Raw genomic sequence first — 23,952 nt, forward strand, 5'->3', positions numbered from 1 at the left:
GTTCACATTGAAGCACAACTGTATTCAGTAGCCCATTTAACTAAAAACAAAACAAAACAAAAAAACAAAGTGTGAAGCATAGGCATTTTCATATGTGGGTTATTGATAAGAATGTCTTGACTAAGCATATTAGAAGTTGAAGCACATACTGAGAACTTCTTTCCTTATTAAATCCATAAATAGCAACCATTTGACATGCAGACTCTAAGTCAGTAATTATAAGGCAAAAATTGCTTTTGATCTTTTTCTTATCGTGGCTGATTTATTCTCCTACCTGTCAGATGAAGAATTTTACCTTAAAACTATTCCTCTTCTTTTCCCCCTTTTCAACATTTCCCACTTCTTTATTCTCCTTGACAGGAAGATGACAGCAGCTCTGTTGAATGGGAACAAGCTGGGATATGCCATTAAATTTTAATCACCTTCCTGTGTGTGAAGCTGATAATTGGAGATCATTTAATAGAGCCTGCTGCTCTGTCGGCTCTCTGTAAATCCCAGCCGTCTGTAAAAGGCAAAGAGCCCAGTTATCACTTTAACCCAAGCTCATCTTGAGCACAGATTTTATGCCAAATGCCCCAGCACCCAAATGCCACGAGTCCAAGGACCTTCCTTCAGCTCACATTAGATTTTCTTCCTTTCTTTCCCTTTCACCCATAGAACCATTGAATGTAATGTCATGTCACACTTCCTTACCAGAGACCAACCCACTGATCTCCCTTGCTTTCCCATTTCTTCTCAAATGCACTCAAAAGCTGCCTCCTAACTTCCTTCTGCTTTGCTTCAGACAGCAAATGGATGGGACGACAGACTGCAAACACTCTCAGCTGGTCCAGTCCAGAGATGTGTTAATTTTATCTATGAATTAGTGTCTCCTGTGGTCCTGTGACCCTCCAGCCAACTGTTACCAACACTCCTTACTTTTTTTCACCCCATCTCTGCAGAGCCAAGCTTCTTTTTTCAAAGGGGATGATTCTTCCTTCTGTTCTACAAACCATTCTTGACCTTCATCATAACAAACTTCCAAGTCCGTGGGAGGAATTACACTGCTGACATGTAGCTTAGGAGCCTGATAGCTCAGAGTTTCCAATTCTGTGCTTTAAAAGAAAGCTTTAGCCCTCACCTTTAGCATGTCTGCATTGGTGGGGGCTCCCATTCACTCATTCTTCATTCCTTCGTCCATTCATTCAATACATCTATTTTGTGTGTAGCACTCTGTTAGCATTAAAGGTACAATTAAGAACGAAACAGGTATGGTTTTTGTCCTTGAAGAGCTTTTGATCTGGTGGGGAGATGGACATCACATAAGTAACTGTGTGGACACGATTACATTGTGATCACTGCAGAATGAAGCATGTAGCAGGACATCTGACTGGTAGGGGTCAATATTTCTTGAGTCTTGGCCACGGTGCAAGCACTATGCCACGCTATCATAGGCATGAAGCCACTGAATACTCCCAACCAGGCTGCTAGGCTCCTTTTATGAAGGGGGAAACAGAGGCAAGAAAAGAACCTCCCTCGTCACACAGTCTGAATGCAGCCGTTCCTCCGCACAGCGACACTGTGTCAGAACTCCCTTTGTGCTACATTCCTACCGGTACTTTGTGATATCAGATTTTTAATTTTTGACAATTGATAGGCAGGAAATTATATTCTAGTGCGGTTCAAGAAAGAAAATGTAATTGTAGTAAATTGTGGATCAGCTGTGAACAATATTTACATGGTCATAATAAAGAACTGTGAAAACTGATTTAACTGAGTATCATGAGAGCTTAGTGTTTCGAGGATGCAGGGGAAGAGAAGAGTGTTTGCATATATGGGGGGTGGTCGTTGGTGATGATGATGTGAGGTGGCCAAATTCTAGTTTCCACAGAAAAAGTCAATGTGATAATGCTGAAAATTGAAAAATCAGGTACTGGTAGTATAACTGTATTTTAAAACATGAAGGTAAATAGTAGAAAAAAATAAAGGGATGAAAAGATGTGCAAATGTCTGCTTCTAGGGAGCCAGACTTGAGACCTGGGATGGGGGGGCCAGGGGGCGGCTGTTTCTTGCTGCAAGTCTTGTTCTGTTTGACTTTGTTTTCCCTTAATTTCAAGAGCAATCGGGGTACTGGGCCTGCCATTGTACACTTTAAACGTATGCAGTTTATTATATGTCGATCGGCACAGCCCGCAGTCCCACAGGAGCCCCCGGTCCCTTCTCATGGCCAGCACATCCTCAGGAAACCAGAAGCAGCAGCGATTCCCTCAGAGGTCGTTGGGGTAGCGGCCTCCCCATTGCCGCCAGAAGCCCAGAGCAGTGCATCCCGGTGTATCCAAGAGCGGTGTGGTCCACCGTGAGGTACTGGGCTGCGCTCCTCATATCCCCGAGTTTCCGTGTCCAGTGGCTCCTAGCGCAGCACACGGGGACCTGAGGAGTGAAGCGCTGAGCCAGCTCTTTGTGACCCCCACTTCTGTCTCCCCCCCCCCTTCCTCCCTTCCTTCCTTCTTTGCCTATATTAGATTAAAGAAAAAAGGAGTCGTGGAAGGGGAGAAAGAGAAGCTAGTAGAAGCCCAGCTGTCTGCCCTTATTTAGAAACAAGGGGAGGTGAGGTGTGGATCTGTGAAGCCTAAATTAGGAGGAGCAAACCTTTTGCTGCTTCGCTGGTGGAAGAGCCCCGAGCGTCAGAGCACAGGTGCTCTTGGTTCTCTGGGGGAGGAGAGCGCTACCTTCCCCTGCTGTCTCTCCCTGCTTCTTGTGTTAGAAGGAAATTTATTACAGCCCAAGTATGGGAGGAATCCCAGAGGACCCTGCCTTTAAGACGTGTTTGTGAGGAGGCAGGGAGATGTTTTTAGAGCACTGGATTTTCCAAAGCCTTTGTAGTTTTGTTGTCTCCTCTGATCCAGCTGCGAAGATTGACACGTCTACCAGCACGAGTGCTCACCAAATTAGGCTGTTTCTAATGGACAAGAATTTTAATAAATATGAAAGTTCTATTTATAATGTTAGTACTTAACCACTTCAAATTATGTCTTCTGTGAAGTCCCAGAAAAACCTCCTCTTTGTTCCTAGTTATTTCCTCCTTTGCCCATTTGTATCCTTTATTTTTCCATCCCATCGACCATTCATTCAACAAATATTTATTTAGCATCTGCCGTGTGCCTGGCATGTTCCGGGCACCAGGGATGTCCTGGTGAGTAAGGAGGACAAGGTCCTTGCCCCTGTATAGCTTCCCTTCCAGTAGAGAACAGACACTAAATAATCAACAGAGAAGAACGGATGTAAGTGCTGTGAAGAGAGTGAAACAGGATGTGTTGGAGAGCTATGGGTTGGCTGCCCTGAGCAGGTGAGGTCTGAGCTGAGACTGATTGAGGGGAGGACCAGCCCCGCAAGAACCTGTCGGGGGTCTCAAGCTTAAGGGTGATGAGCAAGAGGGGAGTCAGAGGGTGAGCTCAGGGGGTGGCAGGCCCAGGTGCTGTACGGTCGTTTTGCTGTAGAAGCAAGTTTGGATTTTATTCTGAGTGGAATGAGAAGACTTTGAAGTTTATATTTTTAAAGCTTTTAAAAGTGTGGGGGTAGTGGGGGCAAGGTGGGGTGAATTGGGAGATTGGGATTGATGCATACACACTAATATGTACAAAATAGAGAACTAAAATATCAAATTGTACACTTTAAATGTATGCAGTTTATTATATGTCGATCATATCTCAATAAAACTCTTTTAAAATAAAGGGTGGGGGTGACCTTACTGGATTAGCTTTAAAGATCACTCTGACTGTTGTGTGACCATTGGTGGGGGGCGAGGGGCTATGTGATGGAATGAAGCAGGGGACCAGGTAGGAAGCAGTTACATAGCTGACTGAGAAGCAAATGGACATGGATAGGTGAGGGGTATGTTTTGGGTACAGAGTCAACAGGACCTGTTAGAGGATGGGATGAGGAGGGGAGGGAAAAACCGAGAACTGCTGAGTTTCTGGCTGAGACAACTGGGTGGATGGGGGAACACTTTATTGAGATAGAAAGACTAGAGGAGGGATTTGGGGGGTTAGGGGTTAGGGAAGGGGGGAGGATGTAGTCACAGGAAGACATGAGATCCCTGAGGCAGAGAGAAAAGGAATTTATTCATTTGTTTAGAAGGGGGATGGAGGAGATAAAAGCGGAATTAGAAGAGCATTGGTGACCGTCAGTGTGGGGATCTCAGCAGAATGAGGGACAGAAGTCAGACTGCAAGGGGATGGGGAGCACCCTGAGGACCGGGAGGGGCCGGCTCAGGCTTTGATCACAGTTGTACCCCCAGGGCCTGGAACAGTGCCTGGCAAATGTAGGTGCCAAATATTCAAAATAAATCAATGAGTGAGCAGGTGGTAAGGCGGTGTGGGAACCAAGTAAGTGGCAATGAAGATATGAGGAAAAGGATGCTGGCTGGAAGGATGGCAGGTTTTATATTTATTTTAAGTTTAGTGGACAAGGGGTTCCTATAGTCACAGGGAAGAAACCCCCGAGGTAGGACTGATGAAAGATGCTGGGTCAGGAGGGTAACTGATAGAAAGAGGTCCTAGAGCAGGGGGAGAGGAGGATGAGCGGCAGGTGGGGGAGGAGGAGGGAGGAGAGGGGGAGGGGAACAAGCACGTGGTACCGTCTCCGAAGGGCCAGGGGGTGCGCTGGGCTCTTAGGTGTATTTTCCCATGTAACCATGACAATGGCCCCTTGGGATGATGTTATATTCCCCACGTTCATGTGAGGTAACTGAGGGTCTGAGAGGTGAAATCAGTAGCTGAGTTTCTAAGATAAGCCAGCAATAGCACAGGTTTGTGTCCAGAATCTGCACTGTTACCATTAGGCCACGTGCAGGCCAGCTGGACTCTAAAGAGTCCCGGCAAAAAGTTGGCACAGGTGAGGAGTCGGGTGGTGGGCTTTTACTCTTACCTTCATGTTTAACCCCAGTTCTGGAGAGTGAGCCAAATGGATTGCAAAACACAGCACTGTTGAAACCCAGACAGAAGTTTATAGGTTGTCATGTTCATGAGCAAGGAGGGCAACCGCCCTTTTGTGAAAAGAAACCTGTCAAGAGACTTCCCTGGTGGCACAGTGGTTAAGAATCTGCCTGCTGGAAGATGCCTTAGAGGACTGGGGCAGGGAGAGTGGGGGGGATTCAGGGGGGGGAGTCAAGGAAGGGAGGGAATACGGGGATATGTGTATAAAAACAGATGATTGAACCTGGTGTACCCCCCCAAAAAAAAAAAAAAAGAATCTGCCTGCCAATACAGGGGACGCGGGTTCCATCCCTGGCCTGGGAAGATCCCACATGCCTCGAAGCAACTAAGCCCGTGCACCACAACTACTGAGCCTGAGCTCTAGAGCCTGTGAGCCACAACTACTGAGCCCACATGCCACAACTACTGAAGACCGCGTGCCTAGAGCCCATGCACTACGACAAGAGAAGCCAAGGCAATGAGAAGCCCGCACACCTCAACGAAGAGTAGCCCCCACTCACCACAACTAGAGAAAGTCTGCACACAGCAACGAAGACCCAACACTGCCATTAAGTAGGTAAGTAAATAAATAAATAAATAAAATATTAAATAAAAAAAGAAAAAACCTGTCGAAATTCAGGGTATGTTGTCAAAGGATTAAAGTAAGTTTTGCAATCTTTATTTGTTCTTTTGTATCAGGAGGTGGATTAATTGAGCTTAATTAAAAGTCTGAAGAGGTGATACATCTAGGACTTAACAGTTCTGAGCCAGTAGGCAGAGGACCTTGGTTTAAATCATGATTCCAGTGCTTCCTTGGCAATGCGTTTCATCTCTCTGAGATTATTTCTTCACATGTAAAATGGCAATGAAAATATATCCTCTGGACGAATTGTGAGGACTAGATGTGACATTGCATTTCTAAACTGCTAACCCAGGCACAGCTATTCTGCAGTGGGACCATAGCATTATCTTTGCTTTATTTTCCTCCCTGTTATTTTCCTGTACGCGTGTCTTAGTCACCCTGGGCTGCTGTAATAGAATACCATAGGCTGGGAGTCCTAAAGCACAGGAGTTCATTTCTTACAGTCTGGAGGCTGAGCGGTCCAGGATAAAGGTGCCGGCTGATGCAGTTGCCTAGCGAGAGCTCTATTCCTCGCTTGCTGCTGGCATATTTTCACTGTGTCCTCACAGGGCAGAGAGCGGGAAGGCAAGCTTTCTGGTGTTTCTTTTTATAAGGGCACTAATCCCATCATGAGGACCCCAAGCCCATGATCACATCTAAATCTATCTACCCCCCTAATACCATCACATCGGGTGTTGGAGCTTCAAACATACACATTTGGGGGAAACATGATTCAGTTCTTAGCAAAGCATGAATGCACTGTGAGTAATGGTGGCTCTTCGATTCTGGGATTATACAGTTTGGGGATGAAGTAATGAAGCTGTGTGAGGTTTTTTGTTACTGTTGTTGTTTAGTTCATTTGTGAGAGCTGTTTCCAAGCAAAACCCTAGGGTGAAATTATGCTGAGCTCATTACTCTGTGGCTGACACAAATCTGGCTAAATACTTTACCTGGTAAATGAAATATAGGTTACAGATGTCACCAAGCATGGGCAAAATCCTTTCCTTCTCACTTCATTTAGTTAGTTGCCTAATTTTATTTTCTTTGCTGTGATTGGCTTAAAAGCAGAATTTATTGTGTTAGAAATCCTCAACTGTAGGTATACACAGTTCTGGATCAGAAGAAGTTCATTTACTGTTGTTTTTTCCCTGAATTGCTGTTTGTAAAATGAGAAATGCCTTGTGTTTAAATACTCTCTCCCCACCATACCAATACGTTAAATTAACGCAGACAACTTTTCCCTTTAACATTACAAAGCTAAGGGATTTGTACAGGAAGCCTTATCTTTATTTTCCTTATTCCTGATATATGTGTGAGCGCATGTTTTATATTTCAATGACAGTCACCACAATGTGCATTGAGACAGTTCTTGGTTCAAAGAATTGATGGGTGTTTATTTTCTTCTATGCAAGCCTCTGCTGCAGGGTCTCTCATATTCCCTCATTAACTTAACAATATGTATTGAGTGTCTGTTACATGCCAGGCCATATTTCAGGTGTTGGGGGAACATCAGAGTCAATGATCCTGCCCTCATGGAACTTAGCTGGTTGATGACCATGATGTTTTGCTTAAAATCGTCTCATTTTCTAACTTTTGTAGATGAAACATTGGTTAAATTTCCATTCAGTGAGTCTTAAAACCCTTTATTTTAATTGCCTTGCACAAAAGCATGTAAACCGAGTTACTGAGACAAGTTTGGATTTGAAGAACAGTTACACATTTGGCACTAAAGTGAAATTGTAAGGTATGAAAAATTAGGAGATATAGGTGATCTTGGAGAGACAGTAGTGAGCGGTCCTAAAGAGAGATCTTAGTTCCCTGCCCAGGAATTGCACCTGGGTAGCCTGGATAAAAACCAGGAAGCCTAACCACTAGTCCACCAGGGGCCAGAGGCTAGAAGCAAAGTGACTCTAGCTCTTACCCCCATTTGAAAGCAAGAATGTTTCAAGGAGACAAAAAAAAGTAAAAACTGTAAAACGGTTGCAAAGTTTATTATTAGAGACAAAGCACCATGTATGGGAGAGCACACAGAGAAAGTTTATTTATTCAAGACAGAAGCAATACACACCTAGAGAGAAAGGGTAGGGTGTCCTCTCTAATGAGGAGGAGCACAGTAAGTCAGAAACTAGGCAGAGATACACACCCAAAGAGGGATGGGGGTGTCCTGAACGAGGAGCACAGTGAGGAAGTGATTTAAATCCCTTATATAAGACAGTCCTTCCGGGTCTTTGTTTACCTTTGGCCAATTATCTTGTTTCTTTTTTCACACCTGACTGGTGCTAGGACCCTCCCCAAGATGCATGTGCAACTTTTGCTAAGATGGATCCCATCACAGAGGCCTATGGGTGCATGTCCACACACTATGTGGTGGTGCCTCCCCCCAACTTTTGACCCCCAAGGAGCCTTCCTGTGCACGTGTAGACAGGGAAGTTTTCCTTCATCTCAGGAGTGGTCATCTTATGTCTTTATTCCAGCAGAGCTCAGCTTCTGCCATGAGCTTTGTCCTTGGATTGTCTGGGTGAGAACAAAGCTTCAATTTTACTCCACTTGACAAACACCAGCTGTCTAGCCCAGGGGCCCATCTATCTCCTACTTCATAGGGAGGCATATAAGTATTTCAACTGGCACTGTTGGAAGGAGGAACTGTCTCGATCTGTTCAAGCTTCTCTAACAAAATACCATAGAGTGGGTAGCTTATAAACAGTAAAATTTTATTTCTCACAGTTCTGGAGTCTGGAAGTCCAAGATCAAGATGTCGGCAGATTTGATGCCTGGTGAAGGCCCACTTCCTGTTCATTTTTGCTATGTCCTCACATGGTGGAAGAGGGAAACTCATCTCTTCAGCCCCTTACAAGGGAACTAATCCCATTCATAATGGATTCACCCTCATGACCTAATTACCTACTAAAGTTCCTGCCTCCAAATACCTCACACTGGGGACTTAGGCATCAATTTTGGTGGGACACAAACATATAGTCCTTTGCAGAAATGAAATTCTTGTGTCCTTTTAATGTTTTATTCTCATAGACCTTGTGCTTTTTTCTTTCTCTCTTTTTCTCTGAAGTAGAAAACACTGTATTTTTCATATTATTTAATCTCTTCAGTGGGAATGTTAAGGTTTTATTCCATACCTATGGTGCCATGAGAGGCCAAATGCATTTCAGATAATTATTAACAGCATTATACTGGTATACGAGAAACTTGGTGAGCTAGGGCAGTGAGATTTGTAAGAGACAGAAAGAAATCTGTGACTAATTATTATGTGTTTTTAATAAATAATAAAAATGAAATAATGGAATGAACAAGGTATGAAGTTAAATATTGTCTACACAGAATATACAGCCACCAGTTAAAATGATGTTTGTGAAATTACATTTGCTAATATACTAATCTCTTTACACTGAAGAATCTTGATGAAAGTTTAAGCCTAGTTAATAAGTAAATATTCTTAATTCAGGGCACAAGTGATGCCATGACAGGGGATCTAATTTCAGATTTTTTGAAGTCTTTTTCCCCTTCCAGCTTCTCTATGTTACTACTAGTTTCTTTCTATTTCCTTTCATTCATTTTCATGTGAAATTTCTTTATTTAAGGATGTCTTAGGACATATGTTGCTATGGAAGCTTTTATTTTATTGGGAGATAGGAATATTCCAGTCCTTTGTTGTAGACCTTATGATGCTACATCATGACCATTATCACTGAAGTCAGTGAAGCAGGAAGGTGGTGGTGGTGGGCACCAAGGGAGCAATAACCTCGCTGTAGCCTTTGTTACTGGTACAAACCAAATCCACTAACAAAACCCTTGTGATATCATTTGCATTCTTTGTATATTTGAACTTTGCAATTAAGTGCATATACGTTTAGGGTTGTTACGTCTTCCTGATGAACTAACCCCTTTATCATTATGGAATGCCCCTCTTCATCAGTAATATTTCTTGTTCAGACATCCAATTAATATTAATATTATTAATAGTAATATAGCTATACCAGCTTTCTTTTGATTAATATTTGCATCACATAGTTTTTGCACCATTTTAGTCTATGTCTTTATATTTAAAGTCAGTTTCCTTTAAAAAGTATATAATTGGGTCTTGCTTTCTTCATCCAGTCCGTCTTTGCCTTTAATTGAAGTGTTTACACCATTAATTTCATTATTGATGCATTCGTATTTAAATCTGCCATTTTAAAATCTAGTTCTAGTTATTTTCTGTGTGTCCCATTTGTTCTTGCTTCCTTTGTCTCTCTTTTATTACCTTCTTTTGAGTATATTTTTATGATTCTATTTTATCTCCCCTACTAGCTTATTAGTCATACATCTTTTTAATTAGTTTGGTTGTTCTATTGTTTTCAATACCTATTTTTAACTTAGTTCACTTCAAACAATATTATAGTACTTCCTGTATTGTGCAAGAATCCTAACGTAGTACTTCTTCATTTCCTCCGTCCTGTCCTTTATGCTACTGTTCTCATACACTTTACTTCAACATATTTTATGAAACGTATGCCTTATAGGTATTTTTACTTCAGACAATTGTCCTTTAAAGAGATTAAAATCAAGAAAACTGTCTGTCATAGTTACCCACATTTCCCCCCTTTTCCCATGCTCTTTATTTCTTTATGTCTATTTTTGCATCAGATTTCGTCTGCCTGAAGAACTTCCTTTTAACATTTCTTTTTCTACAAGTCTACTGGCGATTAACTTCCTCAACTTTTGTTTGCCTGGAAAAATCTTTCTTTCAGCCTCATTTTTGAAAGATTTCACTGGACACAGAATTCTGAGTTGATCAATTTTTTTTTCAGTGCGTTAAAGATGTGACTCCGTTGTCTCCTGCTTGCCTAATTTCTGACAGTGAATCAGTTCTGCTTCCTATCTTTGGGCCTCTAGAAAATGTTTCTTTTTCTCTGGCTACTGTCAAGATTTTCCCTTTATCTTTGGGTTTCAGCAGTTTGACTAGGATGAGCCCAGGTGGGGGTTTTCTCGGTATTTCTACTGCTAGGGCTCTCTGAACTTCTTGGATCTGTGGCTGTCTTTCACTAATTCTGAAAGTTATCTCTTTAGTAATCTTTCTATCCTGTTCTCTTTTATCCTTCTTGCACTCAACAAATTCCTCCCATGGTGGGCAGCTGCCACTTTGCCTTTAGCATGAGGCTTACATTCTCGTAGGGCTTTTTTCAGGGCTCCGGGTCTGCTCTCCGCTATCAGCAGGCCCAGCAGACCTGAACCACACGTGGATATTTTCCCATGGTCTTGCTCCTCGCCAGCTGTTGCTGATTACCTGGCGGAGGCTTGCGGTGAGGGCAGGTAGAGTTTCTTGGTGCTCTTGATGTAGCCTCAGTCCTTAGAAGGCCTCGTTCACCTCTAGTTTGGGTGTGGAGCTGTCTTAGTATTCCAGACCTCTGTCCTCACTACAGTGCTCCCCCACCCTACCGTACCACATAGCCACAGACTGCCCTGTATCGGGGAGGGGGTCTTGAAGGGAGCTCTGCAATGGGGGCACATGTCCTGCTCTTTCCCCGTGATAGTAGGCCTCTGCTTTAGGGGCCTGGGCTCAGTTTAAGGGCCTGGGCTCAAGCAGCTGTCCCTTTGCTCCCCCAGCTGCAGATCACCTCGCTGCTGGCCCTCCTTCTCTGGCAGGGTACCTTTGTCCTAGAGCAGGGGCAGGAGGGTTTCCTACCTCACTCTCCACGTGTTCCAGGTTTTACTTTATACAAGATGGGGTTTAGTGCCTGTGTTCCAGTGAGGGGGCCTACGCCAGGTACCACCTCTGTCCCTTCTTGTGAGCACCCAGTAGACACCCCAGATAAAAGCTGGTGAATGAACACAGAATCTCCTTAAGTCTGAGGCTCCCAGGGATACAAACTGACAGGCTGGTCCATACACGGCATTTCAGAATTTGTGAAAATTTCACCTTTTTTTTTCTTACTCACTTTTATGGTGGTGATCTCTTGCTCCCATACTATGCCAAAGATGAAACAGTTTGTGTGTCCCAGTTTTCTAAAGAGGAATTTGTCATCCATTGGATTTCAACATAACCTAGTTGCTTTAAAGTAGTTTGTCATTTAAAAAAGCCTTTATAATGATTTACATACTATGACCTTTTCCAATCTTTATACAATTGCATAAAAATGATTTTATATTGTTTACAAAATATTTTTAAAAATATTTTAAACACAATGAACTGTCCATATATTTTGTTAATACTGAGTACCCTGAAGTACAGACGTTCTTAGGGCATGTTAAGGCATTGGAGAAGTAGTGGGTATGTTGATGACCAGGAAAATGTCCTTTAGTAGAGAAGGAAATATTCATCTAGGAACATGATCCAATAACTTCATTTTAGCATAGGAGAAGCACAGTTGATGGGAGCCATTGGGAAATTTATAAAAGAAACTGTATTAGTCTAGAATTGATAGTTTTCTAAATTATCAGCCACTTTCCATTGGGGATTATCATTAGGGAAGAGGGTTTTGTTCTAAAGACTCTTGCCTCTATTATTCTTTGGATTGCTTGGTTTAATCCAAGCTGGACTCTGAAATTTCTTTATGGTGAAATGCAGAGAATATATATATATATATATATATATATATATATATATATATACACACACACACACATATGTAGTAAAACAAGAATTATGTTGATGTATTCATTTGAAAGCTTATTGGCAACTGTGTTGGTACTTGAACTGAACTCAACACTAAAATGGTTTATTTCAATAAAATGTTTCTTTGCTTCATTCAGAAATTAGCACTAAAAGCTTCTTCCAAATAAATCACTTGCTAAGGAGACAAAATTTCTTTAATTTATTGGTAGCAAAATTTTTTCAATCTGTGGGATAGTTCTAGCTGCTGCTGTCCTTGGTTCATTTTGCTTAATGTTAATTGGGTACTGGTGGCTTGGCAATTTTTGAATGCCCATGTGAATTTCAGTCAATGGAAGATAAATTATTTTCTTTCGCAGTTAAAACTAATCAAATTTAGGTATCTACCTTCTGATAAATGGCCAGGATCATACGTTGAAAGAGATACTAACAGAATGTAGGCATTTCTGGCTGATAGGCAATTTAGTCACTGTCTTAACAGCTTCTTTCTTGAATATTACAGGTCTCAAGTTTTTCTGTCAAACAGTCACCCTGTGGAATTCTCTATCTTTGTTTAAGAGCTGTGATGTCACAATAGCCAAACGTCTTTCCATTCTTTTGTAAAACACAAATTAGCATTTTCTCTTTCTCTCTCCCTGTCTTCCTCTATTCTTCCTTCCTTCTAATGTAGCCTGACAAAAGATTGTGTTTATAATAAAAGCAGTCTCATCATATCTTTCTGTTGTACAAATTCAGAAGATATAGTAGCAGTTCTTTCGTGAGAACATAATTCTAGACCAGGTAGCAAATCCTTATGATCCCTAATTACTTGGTAAAATCTCCACTTGTTTTCCCTTTGAAAACCATATATCATATGTTTGAAACACTGAGTAATCTATGTTTTGTAAAATGCTTGTGACAGAATACCAGAAATGCATGTTAGAAACTTTTTTTTTAAATGAAGAATTGAGAAGACCAATTCTTTTTTTCAGCCAAAAAATAGGATTGTACATATAAAAATAACTGAGAAAAAAATTATTTTAGAATTCAGTAAGAAGCAATAACCATTATGGTGACCACCACAGTTACACTTGACTGTGTACTCAGTAAAGGGCAGGAACTATAGTAATGGTTTTACATATATTTTTAAACTTCATGATTACAAAAGCACATGAGGTTTTCAGTACACAGAGTGGTTAAGAGCATGGATTCATGCTGAGTGCCTGGGCTCCTGTCCTGCTCCACTATTTGTCAGGTGCATGATCTTGGGCAAGTTTTTTAAACTCTTTCTGTGTCAGGGCCTTCGTGCACAAAGGCAAAAATACTAGTACCCACGCCATTTGTTGTGAGGAATAAATAAGATAATACATGAAAAGGCTTAAAACAATGTAATTCATAGAGACAACGAATTAGTGGTAGTGCTAGGATTTTCCCATGTTTATTTTATGCCAAATCAATGTTGAAGAATTATTATTGAGAATCATATTCTTTGTACAATGTTCCTGAATTCTCTGTTAGGGGCATCAGGGAAAATGGGATAGTCTTGATTTGACCTATTTATAAGTTATTTGCTCTTTTTTTTCTAATGAGCTTATAATATCTGAAAGGGAACAAAAACAGAGTATAAAGAAATAAAAAAAAATGGATTCTGGGGTAATGTTGTAAACGTCATCAGTGTTTCGAATGCTCGGAGAATGCCTGGGTTAGCTCTCATTCCTAACCAAAGTGTGTATTTATTTAACTGATGAATGTCATCCTCATTATAAATTGATTGAAAAGAACTGTTTGTGTTTATTCTTTATTTTTCTGTGACTAACAATAGTCAAGAAAAGTATCCTTTTGACATTTCTAGAGTCTCTGCTGAATAAAGCAGCATTAGTTAAAATAAGCAAATCATTAGGTTGAAATGCAAGAGATAAACAGAGACACAGTTTACCAATTTCTAGATGAATCAACTTTATTTTCATATAGGAAGTTTTGCTTTTTGTATGTAAGCTTTACAAATATTAATACTGTCTGCATTATGCAAATCGTGGTTCATCATTTACATACAAGCTAGAAAACGTACATGGATTTTGAAGTCATTCTAAGCAGCAGTCCTTATGAGGAGACTGACATTAAAGATTTGCTCTTAAAGATTTAAGCTCCAAAATTATTGCTGAAATATTTAAAGGGAACATAAATCTAGATTTCTAGGGTATGGAAGCAACTAATTTATCATAATTTGAAAAAGAAAGAAAGCAAATTCAAACAACCATCCGGAGTTGGGTGGTGAGAAGATAATGCTGATGTTGAAGCTGAGGGCTGGCATCCCTCTGCACCTAGTGAACAGTCAGTGCATTTTCACTATTGATCGATAGAGCTTTATGTAAGGAGAATTTAGTCTTTCTCAAAGCTTTTTCTTTCACACTTTGCGTTCAGCTTTAAATAATTATTCTTTGTGATTGATTGTGAAAAGAATTATGATATATACTTCAAATATGAGGCATGTATATTATTGGTTAAAATGGTTACTTCTTTAAATTGATAACTGTAATTTTGGTTTTTATGCAAAGAAAATGAGAGCTTGTCTTTTACGTCTCCAATGATTCTTCCTTAAATCACCTAATTTACAGCTGAGATGGAGAGCCCCTCTGGTCCTTCTTTAACACCTTTCCAAAGGTGTTATCATGGTGAAAGACTAAGAGAGCAGGATGTCTTAGAGACCTGAACGCTTATCATTGGCCCTCATTGCTATTTTTGAAAAATCTCCAGGATATAAAATCGCCAACTGGTTTTGTTCTTCTGAAGGCTCATGTCACAGCACAGGTGTTTTCCTGGTTGTGCTTGAGTCAAAGATATAAAAAAGCATGTTAGGTAGGAGAGGAGAAATGAGCTCTATTGTGATTCTGACTTGCTATATGACCTTGGGCCAATGATTTCACCTCTCTGGGTCTCTATTTCTCATCTTTAAAATGGTGGTAATTGGAGGAGGTTAAAGGTTTTGAATATCTTCTAAGGTCCTTCTATATCCAAAATCTTATAAAACTGTACTGTCATTTTTCTTCTGTTTAAAATTGTTATTCTTGCAATGGTGGGTGCAAAATTGGAGGTTCTACTATATATTGGTGGCTGAGAGGGAATCCTTGTTTTGTCCTAATAAATTAAAAGGCAGTCATTGTTTCATTTAGTTAACAGACATATATTCATCATTCACTGTATGTAAGTGTCTTAGGAATCATCTGCTTGTTAGAAATAAAAAAACATTTTCAAAATTATTTTAGCAAAAATGGAAGTTTTATTGAAAAGATACATGAGAATCTCACCGAATCCAAGGCTGCATATGTGATCGTGCTTTCTGGACGCAGGCAATGGTAAGTCCAAATGATTTATTTTTCACCTTGTCAGGGATGTGTCACTTCCCTTTTGGTTTTTGTCCATATTGTCTTCCTTTTCCCGTCTCTTCAAAGACTGGTTTTCCCTAATTTGGTAAGTGCAGCCTTGCCCCCCTCCAAGCTTTGCATGGTCTCTCCATTTGTCTTGAAAAGAGATGAACTAGAATTAATATTGTCCTAATTCCAGATTCCTGTCAAAGAGACTGACCAGCCCAGCATGGGTTAGATGTCTGCCTACACTCTAGTGTGAGAGTCATGTAAATAAAAAGTGCAATGATAGATAAATGCACAAGGTGCTATGGGGCCACAGTATAGAGCATTTTATCCAAAGTGGCATGTTTAAGCTGGAGCTGCGTCCTAACAGATAGTGAGCTGCAGAAAGGTGGGAGAGTCTCAGCACGAGCAGCACAAGATGCATGCAGCTGCAAAATGTGCGCATGTGACAGTAAACAGCTCAGACTTGTGTAGTGAGCAGGATGGGGAGGGGGACAGAGGGAGGAGACCAGTCATGGAGGAAGTTGAGGGAGATGTCGAGGGGATGCCTGTCTCTGGCAAGTGCAGTGGCATGGGCATCTTTGAGTTAGATTCCTATGTGGCAAAAAAGTGATGCAAATCAGAAGGAAAATATTATTTAAATGTGAAGGTTAAAAATATTCAAGCCACTTGATATTAACTGTTGTTTTTTAATAATTAACTGACAATGACAGTTGTTAAGAATGCCAAAGCCACAGTTCTGAGATTTTTTTTTTACCCTAATTGAATCCTGCATATTTGTGAAGACTCAACATTGATCATCTCTTAAATAAAATTTTCTTTATACCTATTTGTAGCTTGAAAGAATTTTAATATTTTAAAAAATGGTATTAGGAGCTTTCAGGATGCAATTTTATAACACAGGAGGGGAAAACTATACCATTATTTATATCTACTAGTTGAATTGAGCCTCTAAAATTTTTCATTTTCCTCCAAAGAGTATAAAAAATAATGGGAAATTTCTTATTATTTATCCAATATGCTGTTTATAATTTGATTTGTAGCTTTTGATCAATTTTGCCATTTCTGAACACCCAGAGTTCGATATATTTGGGTAAAATGAGAGCTGTCTACTGGCCAGAGAGACTTGAGACCTTGGTTGAGACCTGGATTGAAAGAGAAGAAATACGTCCTCACAAAATTGATAACTGGAGGTAAAATTAATACATTGGCAGTAATGTCTTGTTTTCTTGTTGTTACAAACACGTTACACAGACATAGCCTCATTTTCAAAGTTTTTTTAATCTAGTTTTGATAATGTTACTATAATAATGAAATGGCAGCTAGTTTATATTGATAAAGGAACATCTGAATTCCCCTGAAGACTGGGGAAAAAGAACAGAGAATGTATTTCATTAGTGGTCTGCCAGTAAAAATTAAAACAAAGGCCATTTATTAAACATACTTCCATCTGGATTATGTACCTGGTTGATATACAAAGTCCAACTAATTTTGTGGTTTGGCTTGGAATTTAACTTATGCTTGTTGCATCCAGGCAGCCGGTAAACTTTGTACTTGAGCAGATGATTGCTTATTTACTTGGCAAAGAAAATAGAGACATGTAAGATAAACATATTTTTCTGGCTTGACCGTTAGCAAGCTCTTTAACCTAATGTTGACTGTTTTCTAAAGTGATGTAGCAGGTGCAGCTCAGTATCAGACTACAGCTATTAATTGTTAAGAATTCACTTTGATCAAGATTATACAGCAAGGCCTTTAGTATCAAAGCTTTTCAAATTAGGGCTTGGATAGTAAGAAACAGTTTACTTTCCACAGAAGGAAAATTGCATCATGACTTGAAGGGTTGTACTGGTATACTTCTTTTCTGAAAAAATGGTTCTGGTATCTCATTTCTTGTTTACCTTTAATAATGATGGAGTAGCATAGCTTAGTGATTAGATACACAGCTAGCCTCTAGAGTCAGAAGTTCTAGGGTCAAGTTTCAGCTTTATCACTTAGGAGCAGGATGAACATAGGTTATTTCCTTACTGCAAAAATGGAAAGAATGGTAATACAGCCTCATAAGGTAGTTATAAGATTTAAATGGGATTAAGTATAGAAACAGTTTGGAGTAAGACCCAGCACTATTTAAAGCATTCAATAGACACTCATTGATGTTGTTATTATTATTGTATAATAATCTTCATGGAGTTGACTAGTTTCTGGAATTGGGAATGGAAGGATAGAGTATAGATCAGAGAAGCTTCCTGTCTAATGCATCTATGATTCTATTTTTCAATTTCTTGAGAGTTTGGGATTAATTTTTCAAATATCTCTTTGCCACTGGAAGGGAAAAGAGAAAAACCACAGGGCACCTAGTACAAGCCAGCAAGTCAATGCATTTAGCCATCACCGTGTCCCTGTGAAGTCGTTCTTTTTGCCACAGTTGAACATGTGAAGCCAAGGCTCAAGGAGGCTGTATTATTTGCATAAGTGTTGCACAGCTAGAAAGTAGAAGTTCTAGCATTTGAACCCAGGTCTGCCTGGCTCCACCCTGTAGGCTGCCCCAAGTGCTGGAGGTTGGGCCCCCTTGGTGTCTTCTTAGACAGCTGGAAACATTCAGTAGACAGAGAGCATTATTCTGATCTATTTTTCTCCTCATCCTGTGGGTCCTGAGTGGCTTTAGCCCACATTTTACACATGCTGGGCACTGATCATTTGTTCTCCTCTTACCCATGGCATCATCATACTGAAGATAAGCGGGATGTTACTGTCCAGGGCCTTTGGGCTCAGCACTTATCAGAAGGACATTATCCACCTGGAAGTAAAATATGAAATGTCACACTCCATCTCTAAGCAGCCCTTTAATGCATTTTTGAAGGACTGTAAAGCGACAGCCAATTCTCTGAAGAATGAAAACCTGGGTCCTGATTATTATATCCAGTGGGTTTTTTGTAGGACTGTTCTGTTCCTCAGTAAAGTAACACTGTGTGTAACATTTCTTACATTTCTGTAATTTTTTTTTTTTTTTTGGCAAGGTCATAATTACTTTTATGGGCTTTTGGCTGAAACTTTTCAAAGCTAATGCATGTCTGTGCAGGCGTTCACTGCAGACACGCTAAAGCAATGCTTCACTGTAACGGGTCACGGTCATGAGCTCTGGAGTCATTTAGTTTCTTGGGGAAAAAAGTGAGGCAGTTAATGTAAGTAAGAGAAAAAGGCAAATGTAGTCTAGGATGCCTCCTATTTGAAATGAAATGTCCTGTAACTTTAATTTTTATGTTTATACTTTTCAATTCCTTATGTAGAATATGCTGTTCCTTATTTGAGCATATTTTCTCGTAATTCTTTCATAGGCTGCTTTTTCTGTTTGTTTTTCTGAAAAGTTAAAAAATTAGAAAAAATTATATAGAAAAAGAAAGTAGGCACCCACATTCCTACTGCCGCAGAAAAAAAAAACTTTGAATGTTTGGAATTCTTCTAGATAGATCCTCCAGAAAATGAAATCTTGCAGATACATTTAATGTCTCCCTTAACTACATTTAAAAAATCCTTTTCCTTTCCCTTCTCAGGGACAACAACTGTGGTGAGTTTGGTGTGTAGACTTACTTCCACTCATAGGCTGCTTTTCTGAGGACTTGCCTATCTTTTCTAAATTTTCTAGAAATCACAGCAACCTCTGTTAATCAGGTCATACGATCAGTTCCCTCATAGAGAATGAATTGGAAGTGAAACAAAATACACTTCGGGACTCCTCAGGTTTTATCCTTTCTTAGTCTTCTAAATCTTTAAGGTACTATGTGATCAAGTTTCTTCAGATCTCAAATTACCCAAAGAGATCTGCACAGGAGTAGCCCTGAATTCCTTTTCCTTTACATTGAAGTGTAGTTCATTTACCATATTAATTTCAGGTGTACAGCATTGTGATTCAGTATTTTTACTGATTATACTCCATTAAAAGTTCTTACACGATAACGGCTCTAGTGCCCTGTGCTGTACAGGGAATTACATCCCGGTTGCTCATCATTTTATACGCAGTAGTTTCTATCTCTTAATTCCATACCCCGAACTTGCCCCCACCTTCCCGCTTCCTAACAAACTAACCATTTGTTTGTCTTCTATATCTGTGAGTCTGGTTCTGTTTTGCTATACACATTCATTTGTATTATTTTTTAGATTACACATATAAGTGATATCATACAGTATTTGTCCTTCTCTCTCTGACTTATTTCACTAAGCATAATACCCTGCAGGTCCATCCACATTGTTGCAAATGGCAAAATTCCATTCTTTTTCTGGTTGAGTAATATTCCATTGTGCATATATATATACCATACCTTCTTTATCCATTCGTCTGTTGATGGACACTTGGGTTGCTTCCATACCTTGGCTATTGTTGACAGTGCTGCTATGAATATTGAGGTGCAGGTATCTTTTCAAGTTAGTGTTTTCATTTTTTCTGGATGTATACCCAGGAGTGGAATTGCTGGGTTGTGTGGTAGGTCTATTTTTAATTTGGGGGGAAACCTCCATATTATTTTCCATACTGGCTGCACTAATTTGCATTCCCACCAACAGAGCATAAGGGTTCCCTTTTCTAAACATCCTTGCAAACATTTATTATTAGTAGACATTTTGATGCTAGCCATTCTGACTGATGTGAGGTGACATCTCATTGTGGTGTTGACTTGCATTTCCCTGATGATTAATGATGTTGAGCATCTTTTCACATGCCTGTTGGCTATCTGTACATCTTCTTTGGAAAAATGTCTCTTCAGGTCTTCTGCCCATTTTTTTGATCGGGTTGTTTGTTTTTTTGATATTGAGTTGTATGAGCTATTTGTATACATTAGATATTAATCCCTTATTAGTCATATCATTTGAAAATATTTTCTCCAATTCCTTAGGTTGTCTTTTCATTTTGTTGGTGGTTTCCTTTGCTATGCAAAAGCTTTTAATTTTAATTAGGTCCCATTTGTTTATTTTTGCTTTCATTTCATTTGCCTTAGGAGACAGATCCAAAAAAATATTGCCATGATTTATGTCAAAGAGTGTTCTGCCTATGTTCTCTTCTAGGAGATTTATGGTTTCTGGTCTTACGTTTAGGTCTTTAATCCATTTTGGGTTTATTTTTGTATATGGTGTTAGAGAGTGTTCTAATTTCATTCTTTTACATGTAGCTGTCCAGTTTTCCCAGCACCACTTACTGAAGAGACTGATTTTTTTTCCATTGTATATTTTTGCCTCCTTTGTCATAGATTAATTGGCTGTAGGTGTGTGGGTTTATCTCTGAGCTCTCTATTCTGTTCCGTTGATTTACGTGCCTGTCCTTAATTCTTTTTTTTAAATTAATTACTTTATTTATTTTATTTTTTATCTACTGGCTGCATTGGGTCTTTGTTGCTGCGCACAGGCTTTCTGTAGTTGCCGAGGCTGGGGCTACTCTTTGTTGCGGTACAGGGGCTTCTCATTGCAGTGGCTTCTCTTGTTGTGGAGCACAGGCTCTAGGCGCTTGGGCTCAGTAGTTACAGCATGTGGGCTCAGTAGTTGTGGCTCACAGGCTCTAGAGCACAGGCTCAGTAGTTGTGGTGCACGGGCTTAGTTGCTCCATGGCACATGGGATCTTCCCCAACCAGGGCTTGAACCCGTGTCCCCTGCATTGGCAGGGGGATTCTTAACTACTGCACCACCAGGGTAGCCCCTGTCCTTAATTCTTAATAATTGGCTCGGAGTAGGAAGTTATTTTCCAGGTGACACCGAAATGATAAGAGTATAAGATTCAGAAACTTGTCCCTAAAGAAATTGATAGATTTTATTTTTTCAGGACTCATAACATAGGAGCATCAGAGGGCCTTCATGCATCTCTAGGCCACCCTACTACTGGGAACTGCAAGTGAGAAGTGTTACCCTGTGGCCCAGGCCCTCTGACTTGAATAGAATGAGAGGACCAACTCATTTCCTGCTTCTCATTCCCTTTTATTCCCACTGCCACGAGAAGACCAAGCCTCCCAGCTTATGCGTCAGTGCTCATGTTCTCCCTCTTATTCTGCATATCCCCTAATCTGACCTTTCCTCTCCATGCCATCCCAAACACCTCTGCCATGCACCCAAGAGCTGTCTTTGGCCAGCTTCTCCATAACCACATTCTCTTCACCTACTTGACTAAGTGAAACCTAAATTTCCTCTAATGACACTGCAGTCCTCTTGAGAAGAGGCCATATTTTTTTCTCTCCCACAACACACTTTGGTGGATAGATATGGACTGGGCCTCCCATACTTGCATCTCATCACCTCTGCTCCACCTTCCTTCAAAAAGGAAAGCACCGCACAATACCTCTTTTTGTTGCTGGCATTGTCTACCCACACATGTAGTCACTGTGGCAGACTGGTTAAGAATGTGTACTCTGGAGTCCAGTATTGCCTGGGTTTGAATTCCAGTGCTCCTAATTGTAAAACTTTGGGCTTGCTGTTTAATTTCTGGGCTTCAGTTCTCTTGTCTGTAAAATGAAGTTTCTTATGAGGAGAAATGACAATAAATGAAAAGTTCTTAAAACAATGTTTGAAACACAGTACATGCTTAAAAAAGTGAGATTTTTTTTAAAAAATAATTTTCACTTCCATATGCTTACCTTCATCAATGACTATAGTGTATGTAAAATCTGAGTTTCAAGCAAACTACTATGTAACCACTGCCTCCTTCCCTTCCAGCTCACTTTCTCTGTTGTTTCCTCTCCAGCATTTCTTCCATCCCACCAGGATCACCAAGCTTCAGAGCCTACTGCCTTTCACTGTCAGTCACTCCCCACACTGTCTCTATCTTTCTTGGCCATGTTAGGTTCTGCGGTCCACGTTCAGAGTTCCTCTCATGCAACATTAACTCCCCTCTTCCTCTCTCCCATCTTCATACTCATCTAGCAAAACCGTGACGTCACTTAACCCCCGTTTTCCTACCTATTCCAAACAACTAAATATTCATGGAGAAACACACACCTTGCAGATGAATGAATATAAATCTCAGATGGGGACTGAATACTGCCCATCAATCTTACTGAACTTTCTAGTTCATTCATTTTTACATACTCCAAAACGATTGTTTCACATCTTCTCTCTCTTCCAATCTATACCTCTTCCTCTACTACCTCCTTTTTTTTCTGGCTGTCTTCCTAATGCACTGGCTCTTTCCCCTTGATCTCCTCTGCTTGTTACCTATCAGTACTGTAATAGTTCTGCTTAGTAAATTGCCTCAAAACTTAGGGGTTAACCTTCCTCATCATCTTTCTCAGTTTTTGTGGGTCACGAATTTGGGAGTGACTTGGGGTCTCATGCAGTTGCAGTCAGATGTCAGCTGGGTCTGCAGTCATCTGAAGGCTTCACTTGGACTGGGCACTCATACGGCTCCTCTGTGGTGTTACTTGAGTCACAACACGGTGACCGACTTTCCTCTGAGTGAGCAAAGACAGCTGGGCAGATGCTGCAATACCTTTTGGGACCAAACCTTGAAAGTCATACACCATGACTTCTGCAGTATTTTATTGGTCACACCCACTGATTCATTGTTGGTGAGAGGGAGGGACGGACTGCACAGGGCACAGGCACCAGGAGATGAGGATCATAGAGGCTGTTACCACTGCGCAACGGCTTGATGGCTAAACATTGACATTCCCTGCATCTCTGTACAGAGGGTTCTTTTCTTCTGCATCTATACTCGCTCCCTTAGTGCTTTTAGCTAGTCTTGTGACTTTATATGTCATATATAAGCTGTTGACTCTCAAGTTTATCTCCACCCCTAAACACTGGATCCGTACATTCAAATACCCATTTGACATTTATAGTTAGAAATCTGATAGGTTTTTAAAACTTCCTTCTCAAATATTTCCTAAGCTTCCTCACCTCAATAAAAGGCATCAGTATCTGTCCATTCACTCAAGCCAGAAATCTGAATTTTCCCTTTTCCTGATGAAATTCATAACAATATCTTCAAATCATATCCAAATTTGTCTACTTTGCTTCATCTCTGTTGTCGTTCTCTTAAACCAAGTCATCATCATCTCTCATCTAGTCTAAATCAAAAGCTCCTAGGGGACTTCCCTGGTGGTGCAGTGGTTAAGAATCTGCCTACCAATGCAGGGGACATGGGTTTGCTCCCTGGTCCGGGAAGATCCCACATGCCGTGGGGCAACTAAGCCTGTGTGCCACAACTACTGAGCCTGTGCTCTGGAGCCCATGAGCCACAACTACTGAGCCCAGTGTCGCAACTACTGAAGCCCGTGTGCCTAGAGTCTGTGCTCCACAACAAGCAAAGCCACTGAAATGAGGAGCCCGCACACCACAATGAAAAATAATTAATTGATTTTAAAAAAAAGCTCCTAGCTGGCCTTTCCACTTCTGCCACCCAGAAGTGTGTCTTATATTGGATCTTAACTGTGTTTAAATACCTCTCTTGGCTTC

At 40.5% G+C, this 23,952-nt stretch overlaps 1 long non-coding RNA gene across 2 annotated transcripts in view; it reads left to right on the top strand.

Annotated features, from left to right (window-relative positions):
• Positions 1–3,253: 3,253 nt before the first annotated feature.
• Positions 3,254–23,952, top strand: part of LOC130833154 (uncharacterized) — a 58,229-nt gene continuing 37,530 nt past the window's right edge. For both annotated transcript variants that reach the window (XR_009048430.1, XR_009048429.1), the window contains exons 1-4: positions 3,254–3,325; positions 5,228–5,529; positions 15,421–15,510; positions 16,603–16,718. This is a non-coding gene — a long non-coding RNA (uncharacterized LOC130833154). The remainder of the gene's footprint in view (positions 3,326–5,227; positions 5,530–15,420; positions 15,511–16,602; positions 16,719–23,952) is intronic.

This window comes from Hippopotamus amphibius, chromosome 12 (genome assembly GCF_030028045.1).
Source record: "Hippopotamus amphibius kiboko isolate mHipAmp2 chromosome 12, mHipAmp2.hap2, whole genome shotgun sequence".
Lineage (NCBI taxonomy): Eukaryota > Metazoa > Chordata > Mammalia > Artiodactyla > Hippopotamidae > Hippopotamus > Hippopotamus amphibius.